The sequence below is a fragment of the Globicephala melas genome, chromosome 19 (genome assembly GCF_963455315.2).
Source record: "Globicephala melas chromosome 19, mGloMel1.2, whole genome shotgun sequence".
Classification (NCBI taxonomy): Eukaryota; Metazoa; Chordata; class Mammalia; order Artiodactyla; family Delphinidae; genus Globicephala; species Globicephala melas.
Genome location: NC_083332.1, coordinates 34,613,536 through 34,626,162, shown reverse-complemented (window position 1 = coordinate 34,626,162; position 12,627 = coordinate 34,613,536).

Below are 12,627 nucleotides of genomic sequence, written 5' to 3'. Positions count from 1 at the left end.
GGGGACAAGAAGCTAGGCCAGATGAACTCTGGAAATCTCTCCCAGTGAGAGGATTCTAAGAGTCCATGCCCATGAAATGGGCAATCAGACGAGGGCCCCTCCTCACTCCGGCTGTTAGAGGACTTTTCTTCATTCAGGTCTGGATATAAAATTCAAGCAGAAGAGCTCAGCCATAACTCTTCATATGACTTGAGTTTCAACGTATTTTTTTCATCATCAACCTCACTCCCATATTTCAGCAATGCCGCTCCCTAAATTTTCATGATGTATTGTTTCATGTTTGTATGACTAGTCCTTAAAACCAGATCACAAAAGCTAGACGGTAGTAATCAGTTCTTTTCCTCTTTCTGAGCATGTGTAACTCCAGCTTTTCCTATGTAAAAGACCACCATATAACTTAGTAGGTAAGAGAGTGGCTAGAGTTTGGCTGTTCTAGACTAGGTTCAGCTAGGTTTGACTCCAGGCCATGGATTAGATTCAGGTCTGTTTCACATAGTTCTCACTCTTCTGGGACCAGCCTCTGGGGCATGTCTTCCTTATGGCAATGGAGGAAGCACAAAAGAGGGTAAGCCCAGTCACCCAAGACATTTCAAGCCTCTTCTTGAATCACATCCTCTAACTTCCCAATGGCCAAAAAGTTAGGTGGACAATCCCAGAGTCAAGAAATGGAGAATTTCACTCTGTCCATCATGAAGCCATGGCAAAGGTATGGATGTCTGCTACAGGGGTGTAAAAATTTGGGACCAATAATTCAAACCACCACACCATTCAACCAAACAGGCACTGATCTCCTACTATCCACTGGGTTGTGTTTTCATCAACAACATAAAATATTGGAACCACACTATAGACACAAGTTAGGCACCTGGGTTACCAAGATATTCAAGTCATGTTCCTGATCCCTGCGAGCTCAAGGTCAAGAGGAGAAGAAAGAAAAGAAAAGCTAAAATTTATTCAGTAATTACTCTGTCCTAGGCATTGTGCTAATTAAGACCTTTGACACACTTAAATTACACACAGACCTCCCAACAATCCTGTGATAGGTCTTAAAAGCCATATTTTGCAGATCATAAGACTGAGGCCCAAAGAAGTTAATATAACTTGTTAAAAGCCACACAGCAGAAAGCCGAAGAGCTAGGATTCGAATCTAGATATAACGCCCAAATCCATGCCCAGACGATTACAATGTCGCAATAAGTAGCATACTAAAGAAGCATCAGCAGAGGACTGTGGGAGCAAGGGGGAGGGGGCAGAGATCAGGTGAGCTTTCACACAGAAGGTAGCAAATGAGCTGGGTCTTGAAGCATAAGCAGAAATCCACCAGGAGTTTGGGTTGGTGGAAAGCATGTGCAATGGTCTGATGAGAGAGCAGGGCACTTTCTAGAAGAGTTGAGGGCTGTGTGTTGTTGGAGTGTAGAGATGGTGGTAGGAAGTTTGAGAAATGAAAGGGAAGGAGGAGGCTGTGGTGGGTGATGGAGAGGAGAGCTCTGTATATCAGGCAGGAGCTCTGGCTTTGCCTTAGGGACTGGGGAGCCTTGGGCAAGATGTGGTCTGATTGAAATTACGTTCCAGAAAGAACAGTTTGAAGGCAAAGTGGAGAAGATAGGCTTGAGCATGGAAGCCAAGGGACTAATCACAAAGCCTTCAGGGCAAGCAGATACTGCCACCCCAAGAAGCAGGCCAGACAGGCCCATGCAGACTGGAGAGTGCAGGCTGAGGCTGAAGCCGAGCCCCTGCTCGGCTCCAGAAGATGCTGCCATGCGGGAGAGTGGGTTCAGAAATACAGATGTTTTTAATCTCTAAATTAAAAATATATAGATCTTGATTTTTAAAATCTAGTATTCCTTTTGACCCCCTGCTATACAAGCACTAACTATTCACACTCAGGAACCAAATGCAGAATCCCTGGCTCCCCTGCACTCACTGTACTTGAACTCTCATTGCCTGAAATCAGAGATGGACAGATTCAGGTAGTGCAGGACATTTGTGTTAGCAACCCATTTACGCATTTAAAAAATACTTGTCCATGTATACACACACATACACAATATACATATATACATGTGTATACACACACATACATGTACACATGCATGTGAATGTGTGTCTATAAATGCATGTGTGCATATATGCACATATGCATCAAATTTGGCACACAGCTGCTTCCATCACTACAGCCACAGACCACACTCTAGCTCAGAGCCACACCGACTGCCCAGGAGCTGTGGGTTTCTTCACTCTCACACATTCTTTTTTGGAAACAGATAAAGGAGCCATTCACAACCTGTGGTCAAATACTAGCCTCTTCTCTAGGCTTTCTCCCTTTACTTGATATCCAAGACCCCAGAATCGTCCCCAGGAAGGTGGCCAGGGAATTGAGTTGCGCAGCTTCAGTCTTCAAAAGCAAGAGACGGACTTTGGGAGTTTGATCCAACAGCCAAAAGTATAAGACACGAAGGAGGCGGAACACCTTCTGTATGCTTCAGCCATGATTTAGTGGCTGAACCCCTCAGCCCTTGTGTTGTCTGTTTTGACTACTACTTATAACCTGCTATATCTCCCTCTTGTTTGGAGGGAAGGGTTGGGGTCTCAATCTCTCTCTCTCTCTCTCCCGCAAGTTTTCTATGACTATTTCCCTGAGTGCAAAATGCCTACTCACTTACATGGCTTCAATTCTTCATCTTCTTTTTGATTTCCTCCCATTTCCTCCTACATCTGCTTCTTTGTAATTTAGCTACAAATACTTGTGGGCAGTTTCTTAATTATTTAACACATTTGCAATCAATTTCCCGGGCCTGATGAGCGTGCCACCCAGGATACCTGAGAGCTCTCCGAGAAGTCAGGACTCTCACCTTCCCCACCAGCCCTGGTCCTCAGGGGTTTAACATCCAATGGTTCTCTCATCACCTGGCCCTATAATTCACCAGTCTGATTTATCATACTTGGCTGAGGGCCTAGGACCTAGGTTCAGAGCAGGTTTCCGGCTGTATACTTTGAAATTCAATGGCACATCTCTGATTCAGGGCTTCTTATTTTATGGATGGCAGCAGAAATCCAAACATCCTCTCTTCTACTTGATTTTGTGAGTATCTTGATGTATTACTAACAAGAGTTTAAATTCTTAGAAATTTAATTATTTTAAAAAATCTTGACTTCAGACAATTTCTGGAGCAGGTAGATTAAGCCAACAAATATTTGTTGTATACTTACTATGTGTGAGATGATGGTCTGGAGCAGGTTGGGGGCAAATTATGACCCATGGGTTTTTGGAAATAAAGTTGTGTTGGAACACAGCCACATCCATTCACTTATGTATCGTCCATGGTGGCTTTCAAGCCAAAATGGCAGAGTTAAGTACTTACAATAAAGATCATATAGCCTGCAAAGCCTAAAATATTTATTATCCAGCCCTGGTCTAGACACTGGACAGTTGCCTGCAAGCTGTCTGAAGGATCTTACTGGTTCTTGTGGCATTTACTGCAAACACTGGTGACCCCTAAATCTATAGCTCTATTTGGACCTCTCTCCCAACTCCCAGAGTCACATTTGCAACACTTTTTAGACATCACCACCTGCTATCCCAATCTTCTACTGGTTTCTCAAGCCCAGCCTCCCCATGTGAACCTCTCTTCCTATGGTGTCACCACCAACAGATCCTGTGTCTCAGTCACCTGGGAGCCACTCCTGGATCCTCCCTGTCCCTTAGCTTCACATGTAACTACCATGACTCCTCCTATGTATCTCCATATCTGTCCCCCTTATGTCATCCTTGCTGCCACAGCTCCCTTTGTCTCCTGTCTGGAGCAGAAGTTTCCCCTGCCCACCTCCGGGCTCACCTCACAACACAGGGATGAGGATCAGCCAAGCTGAGGTACAAAAGAAGCACATGATACACAACTTTTCATATGATTTGGGAGAACAACCCTTATGGTTCAAAAATAACAATAGCCAACACTTACAGAGCACTTACTACATTTTAGGTGCCGTTCTAGGTAATTTATGTACTCCAACACCTTTGATCCACATAACAACCCTATGAGGTAGACACTTTTACTATCACATACCCATCTGACAGATGGGGACACTGAGGCTTGATGAAATTGAATAACTTGTGTAAGGTCACAAGCAAGCAAGGGTAGGAGCGGGGATGTAAACCCAGAAAGTCTGGCTCCAGTGTCCATGCTCTTAACCACTGTGTTACACTGCCTCTGCTGAGCCCAAAGCTTTATTTATCTTGCCAGGGTCACCAACATGGAACCCGAAGTCAGTCTGGGTGACAGCTTCCTTACAGCCTGAATGATTCCTAAGAAAAATGTAGATAATTCTTGCCCAAAGGATCTTACATTGGTACTCCAGGAGAAGGGCTGCCCAAACACCAGGGCTCTCCCTCCACTGTCAGGAATGGTGCCTAGGGGCTCATGACAAAAATTAAACCCAGAAACCCCAGAGCTTCATTTGTGAGAGAACAGAATTTCAGAACTGGCTAGAATTGTTAGGACAATTACAACCCTTAAGCAGACTTTCTCCTGCATTTATCTGAGATAAAATCCATTACCAAATTGTCTTTCTGCTCCTCAATCTGTCACTCTTCAAGCTTTTATCATGAATAGCAACACTTAAATATTCAGCAAGTGCCCTGCAGAGCACTAAATACCAAAAGCACACATAAAAGGTCATGGTCTCAATCCCCTCCCCACTCCCAGGAATTTACAGTTGAAGAGGCAAGACCCCAAAGCTGAACCTCAGAGGATGTGGCCTAAAAATGTAGACAGGAATTATTTCTTGCCCTGTTTTTTCAATTTTGACTTTCACCTGTCTTTGTTGGGTATTGCCAAGAGGAAAAGGCAGGTAAAGTGGCATATTTAATTCATCTGAACAAAACATATTAAGAATCTACTCTGTCCAAAGCTTTGTGCTTGGCACAGAATGTGATACACAGGAGTGCCAAATAATTCCTACCTTCAAGAAGTTTCTATCGAGCAGTGGGATGAGTTATATAGCTACATAAATATAGTACTACATTACTGCCCCCAAAAGGTATACATATGGGAAATAATAGTTAATGCTACTCATTGGGCCCCTGCGGTATGTCAGGAACTATGTTCAGTGCTGCAAGCCTTCTGATACCTCAAAAAATCTTCACAATAGCCCTGCAAGGCTGGTATATTATTAGCCCCATTTTACAACCGAGAAAATTGAGGCTAAGAGAAGTAGCCTGCCCTAGAAGTAGAAGAGCTGGGATTTAAACCCAAGTCATTCAGACTCCAAAGTCCATAGCAGAGGCACTGTTTAAGCGCCTTTTTGCCCCAAACAGTGAATAGAATGTTAATAAGGATGATATGGGCCAGTGCATCCCAAGCAGAGAGAAGAATATGAGGGAGAGCCCAGAGGCAGAGGACTGTAAGGTATGTGCCTCGGGTGGAAGGATGAGAGAATACAGTAGATGTAAATCATAAAGGCAGGTTGTGGTTTTGACTGGATATTATGAAGGTTCTATCACTTGGTGGCTTCTGGCTAACCAGATGGTGGCTTCTCCACAGAACATCATACTTTAGGACATAAAAACAGCCTCAGAAAGCTCTCTGACTTTTTCTGATTTTAAGCCAAATCATGTCCATCTCCTTCAGCATTGTTCCTATAACCGTTTTTATCACAACTAAATCTTCAGCAATTTTGGGCGAAGCAAACATGGGCTTCCAGGATGGATCCTTTGTCCTTGCAATGGGCCTTCATGCTCTGGTGACAGAGAAGGCTGGGACTTGGCTGCCCTCCAGCTAATCACTTCTCCCTCTTAGAGAAGTAGTTCTTGCCTTGCATCTCTGCGTCATCAAAGGAGAATGGAATTGGTTTGTGGGCATTCTGTTGGGATTGGTCTGTGGCATGTTGCATTAGTGTTTCAAGTACGGCCTTCAAAAAGTATGTTTCCATTTGTTGTACTTTATCATAATCAGACTGATAGCTTCAAACGAAAGAAAGAACAGGGCCTGAATTCTACTTACTGGATAAAAAGGAGATAAGCAAGGGGAAGGGCAAGAGGCAAATTGTGGAAGAGACTCATATTTTCAATAACAATACTCATTTCAGCAGATGATGTTCAGATGATGTCTGATGATCAGGAAGACTCAGGGTCATTGGGAAGAATGAGCATGAATTGACCAAATTTCCACACAAGAGAGACCTCAAAGGTCAAAAGACTCAGATTAGAATCATAGCTGGAAGGAAGAATGAGGATCAGCCCCCTCATTTTAAAATTGGAGCAGCTAAAGCCCGGGGGTGGGGGTGGGGGGAGGTGCAAAGACTTAGCTGAGGTCACACAGATGGTTAGCAATGGGACAAGATTTGAAGTATCTTGCTTTCCAGTCCAGGGCCTGTTTATGACATCATGCTGCCCTCTAGGAGAATGTGACTATGAGTAAATAGTAAATGTTTTAAGATGTCAGAAACCTGGGTGTGGGTGTGAAAGGCCAAGGATGGCTTCAAGGAGGACATGAAATGATGTGAAATGGGATTTAAATGGGTGGAGAGCAGAGGGCATTGTAGCTGGAGGGGGATGCCCTCTACCTGCCCAGAATGTGCCAAGCCTGGCATCTCAGTATCAGGAAGAGAAGTAAGCAGATTCTTGTGGCGAAAAATTGCTACAGCAGTAAAATTAAATCCCCTTTCCAGAAGAAATGGAAACCTTTGTAAGAGATGAGAAATCTAAACTTTTGTGCTCTAGCTTAACTGATTTAAGAAACCAGCAGCTCCTTGCAAGGCTGAAGAGAGGAGGAAAATACTTGGCTTGCGTCCCCACTTAAAGGGAGGGTATTTCCTGCTGGCAGCTACAAACCTTTATGAAGCACCCCTAGGGCTTCATCCCAAGTAGGGAAGCCAGGTCACAGGTAGCCCCCCAGAGCCTGGAGGTGCCAGGTTCAGCTTCCCTGGAGCCTTACCTATTCACCAATGGGTGACAGGACCACAAGAGACCTGAGTCACCCTTGCTAATCATGTTCAGTTCATTGGCCCATAACAAATCTCCCTCAGCTGGAATGGGATACAGCCTCTAAAACAATAGCACAGGGAACTCTACTCAATACTCTTTAATAGCCTATATGGGAAAAGAATCTAAAAAAGAGTGGATATACGTATATGTATAACTGATTCACTTTGCTGTACACCTGAAACTAACACAACATTGTAAATCAACTATACTCCAATAAAAATTTAAAAAAACCACAACCAAAAACAATGGAGGCAAAGACAGCAGCTAACATGGAGAAGCATTTATACAATGAGTCTGGATGAAAAGTATAGAACCCATTCCCAAAGCAGGATGACAACAGCGATGTAAAACATACATAAGGAGGAATTAAGACAGGAAAGAAAAACGAACACCATTGTGTCCAGTTGGTGGGATTATGGGTGCTTTTATAAATCTTTAAAAATAATCTTCATTATAATTACATGTGATTTAAATAATAAATAAATACATTTTGCAATACTTTTATCAACTGTGCTTGCATTTCTCTCCAACCCACCCCCAGCATACATGGAGCCAGTAAAGGAAGTAGGCAACATTTTTCTTCAGCACTCACCGCCCCCCCAATACCCTCTCCCTAATATCCTCATTTTATACCCTGTATTATCTCTCCCAGGACTGATTCCTTAACCATTATCACAAATTCCTGACTTCTCCCTCTCATTCTTCCTGCCACCTACCTTTCCAAAATATTTCCTAGTATTGAAGCTGTCCCCAGAGTTTAGCAGTGCGGTAGTTAACCTGATGAAGGAAGGTGCTCATAGAGGTAGGTTGCTCTCTGGGATAATATATTTGCTTAATAGCTGGATAGTCTCCAAAGACAGACACTGTCAGTGCTTTCCCTCTCTGCACACACACTACTCCCACTCCTTATAATTGGGCTGGCCTTACTGACTTGCTTGACCAATAAAATAAAGTGGAAATAACATTCTGGGTTTCTGAGACCAGGTCATAAGAAACCTTGCAGCTTCCTCCTGGCTCTCTTGGAATTCTCAGCCTTAGGATGCTGTCTTCTGGCAATCAGCTGCCATGTTGTAAGAAGTCCAAGCCACATGGAGAGGCTAAGTGCAGATGCTCCAGCCTACTCAATAAGTATAGATGGTCTAGCACCTAGCACCAACTGCCAGCCGTGATGAGTGCACCATTCTGGACATCCAGCCCTGTCAAGCCTTCAGATGACTGCAGATGACCGCAACCTCAGCCTGCATAGGACTAAAACTGTGTGAGACCTCAAGTAAAAAACACCCAGCTGACATCATTCAGCCCACATAATAACCAACAGAGATAATAACTTGATGCTTTAAGACACCAATTTTGACGGTGGTTTTTTAATGTAGCAATAGATAAGGAGCACATTTTTAAATAGTTTTTTTTTAGGTGGGATGACAAAACTTCAGTTTCTGTGGTCCTCAATGTGGTGAAAGATTCTCAGAAGGATTGCTTTTCTGCTCAATCATTTCTTTAATCATTCATTCATTCATTCACCCAACTTACACATAATGAAGAACATGTCTGTATACAGCACTGTGCCAGGTGCCAAGGAGCACAGCAAAGGCATCAGAAACAGCCATGTAAAAACTGTATTTCATCAAAGGCATTGACATGTTATATAAAAGTGGTACAGTTACTTGAATTTAGATGGGCCAGGTGGATAAGATTTGAATATTTGCATATCTGGTGCAAGGGCATTGAAGAAAATGAGAATAATATGATCAAGGCCACTGAATCAAGACAGCAGGGAGTAAGGAAGGGATGCAAAAGAAAGCCCTCCAGTTTGATTACAAGGTAAGGAGCCCTAATGAGGATGCTGGTCAATAGGGCTGGTTGGGAAGTTTGGGACCTGGACCTTGAGCAGGTCTCCCAGGGTGGCTGCCCTCTGAGCCACACTATCAATATGTTCCTGAAGGCCAAGGTCAATGTGATCTAAGTTCTCTGCCACAGATCAGTCACTGATTGCTTTGCTGAGAGACTAGAGCCTAAGAATGCAAGAATCAACTCTAAACAAATCCCCAAAGAATTCAAACTGCCCATCTTTCTATGTATAAAGTGTGGCCCCCATTGCATTTATGAGCTGTAACAAAGTCCACACATTCACCATCCATTAATACTGATGATGGGCCCATGAAGATGCTATTAGGTGGGAGAACATGATAATAGCTCAGAGTTAATGACCGAAAGAATCAATCCCATTTCAGCCTCTAGGGAAGGGCTGAAGTTGGAGCTAGACAAGGATTACAGGCATTGCCCCCAAAGTATTAGCTGACCTGGATTCCTAACTCCTCTGGTAACTTGCAATGCAATCTCATGTAAGTCACTATTCCTCACTGAACCTCAGTTTCTCCACCTGCACAATGCAGAGTATCTCTGAGGTTGCTTTAATCATGATATTTCATGATTCTAAGGGAGAGAGACAAGTTACATGAAAGGGAGAAAAGGGGTGAAGTAGGATCTGACACTCACACTTCTGCCATCAACTCTAAACACATCCATGGAATTCTGACCAAGTCCTAATGGCATCAGTGTTTGGCTGTGCAGTGCATGACTTAGTGCTTGGCTGAGAGTAAGATTAAACCTCAGATTCCCAGACAGTTGACTTTTCCCCAGGGCATGTGGAGACCATGATCCCAAGTTTCTCCCTGTACATCTCATCCTGGAGGTCAAGCTCCATTATTGCATGCTTAAAGGTAATGCATTTAGATTTAGCCTCATGAATAAAACACTGTCATAATTCACTAGTAGAGGGGACATTCTCATCAGATTTTCTTCTCTGCCTTCTCAGGAATGTAATGTAACCTCTTTTCACTGCACCATAAACTTACTTCAGTGAGTTGAAAAAGCAGCTTCTTGTCAATATTTAAGTGGTTCACTAAGAGCTTATGTTTTACTACAGACAATCCCCAATTTATGATGGTCCAACCTGTGAGTTTTTTGACTTTACATTGGTTGCAAAAGCAATACACATTCAGTAGAAACCAGACGGCGAATTTTGAATTTTGATCTTTTCCCAGGCTAGTGGTATGCTGTAGGATGCTTTCTCGTAATGCTGGGCAGAGGCAGCAAGCCACAGCTCCCAGTCAGCCACGCAATCATGAGGGTAAATGATCCACCTGCTTACAACCATTCTGCACCCAGACAACCATTCTGCTGTCCACTTTCAGCACATTGTTCAATAAATTACATGAGCTAGTCAACACTTTATTTTGAAATAGGCTTGTGTTAGATGATTTTGCCCAACTGTAGGCTAACGTAAGCATTCTGAACACGTTTAAGGTAGCCGAGGTGTATTAAATGCATTTTGACTTAAGATATATTTAACTTACAATGGATTTATCAGGATGTAACCCCATATTAAGTCCAGTAACATGTGTATAAGCAAGAAGTCATGAAGTTCTTGATAAAATGAATTACTAGTTCACTGACTTACAAAATGAGCACTCTCAGTTCTTTAATTTGAGGAAACAGTAGCAGTTTTATTTAAGATCACATGAAACTTCACAACACAGGTCCCAATATCCCCAGGTTTCAAAACTGATATGCACTTTCCTATATACCAACAAGGAATCCTCAGGGGCTGAGGTGAAAATAGAGGGGCACCGTTTGTTAGCACTAGGATATGGTCTACCCAGGCTGCTTCAGAAGTGATGCTCCCTTCACCATCTTTGTGGGTTGCCATCCTCACCTGTGTCAGCAGAGTTAGCACCACGTACCACATTCTTCTCTTTCCAAGTAACCGGGTAGGATTCAGAGGAAAAAATGAAGGGTGTGGGCTTCCCTGGTGGCGCAGTGTTTAGAGTCCACCTGCCGATGCAGGGGACACGGGTTCGTGCCCCGGTCTGGGAAGATCCCACATGCCATGGAGTGGCTAGGCCCGTGAGCCATGGCTGCTGAGCCTGCGCGTCCGAAGCCTGTGCTCCACAATGGGAGAGGCCACAACAGTGAGAGGCCCGCGTACCGAAAAAATAAGAAAACCTAGAAACAAATGACAATGAAAACACGATGACCCAAAACCTATGGGATGCAGCAAAAGCAGTTCTAAGAGGGAGGTTTACAGCAATACAATCCTACCTTAAGAAACAAGAACGTCTCAAATAGACAACCTAACCTTACACCTAAAGCAATTAGAGAAAGAACAAAAAAAACCCAAGTAAGCAGAAGGAAAGAAATCATAAAGATCAGATCAGAAATAAATGAAAAAGAAATGAAGGAAACAATAGCAAAGATCAGTAAAACTAAAAGCTGGTTCTTTGAGAAGATAAACAAAATTGATAAACCATTAGCCAGACTCACCAAGAAAAAAAGGGAGAAGACTCAAATCATTAGAATTAGAAATGAAAAAGGAGAAGTAACAACTGACATTGCAGAAATACAAAGGATCATGAGAGATTACTGCAAGCAACTATATGCCAATAAAATGGACAACCTGGAAGAAATGGACAAATTCTTAGAAAAGCACAACCTTCCAAGACTGAACCAGGAAGAAATAGGAAATATAAACAGACCAATCACAAGCACTGAAATTGAAACTGTGATTAAAAATCTTCCAACAAACAAAAGCCCAGGACCAGATGGCTTCACAGGAGAATTCTATCAAACATTTAGAGAAGAGCTAACACCCATCCTTCTCAAACTCTTCCAAAATATAGCAGAGCGAGGAACACTCTGAAACTCATACTAAGAGGCCACCATCACCCTGATACCAAAACCAGACAAAGACGTCACAAAGAAAGAAAACTACAGGCCAATATCACTGATGAACACAGATGCAAAAATCCTCAACAAAATACTAGCAAACAGAATCCAACAGCAAATTAAAAAGATCACAGATCATGATCAAATGGGGTTTATCCCAGGAATGCAAGGATTCTTCAATATATGCAAGTCAGTCAATGTGATACACCATATTAACAGATTGAAGAATAAAAACCATATATCACCTCAATAGATGCAGAAAAAGCTTTTGACAAAATTCAACACCCATTTATGATAAAAACCCTCCAGAAAGTAGGCATAGAAGGAACTTACCTCAACATAATAAAGGCCATATATGACAAACCCACAGCCAACATCATCCTCAATGGTGAAAAACTGAAACCATTTCCACTAAGATCAGGAACAAGACAACGTTGCCCACTCTCACCACTATTATTCAACGTAGTTTTGGAAGGTTTAGCCACAGCAACCAGAGAAGAAAAAGAAATAAAAGGAATCCAAATCAAAAAGAAGAAGTAAAGCTGTCACTGTTTGCAGATGACATGATACTATACATAGAGAATCCTAAAGATGCTACCAGAAAACTACTAGAGCTAATCAATGAATTTGGTAAAGTAGCAGGATACAAAATCAATGCATAGAAATATCTTGCATTTCTATACACTAATGATGAAAAATCTGCAAGAGAAATTAAGGAAACACTCCCATTTACCATTGCAACAAAAAGAATAAAATACCTAGGAATAAACCAACCTAAGGAGACAAAAGACCTATATGCAGAAAACTGTAAGACATTGATGAAAGAAATTAAAGATGATACAAACAGATGGAGAGATATATCACATTCTTGGATTGGAAGAATCAACATTCTGCAAATGACTATACTACCCAAAGCACTC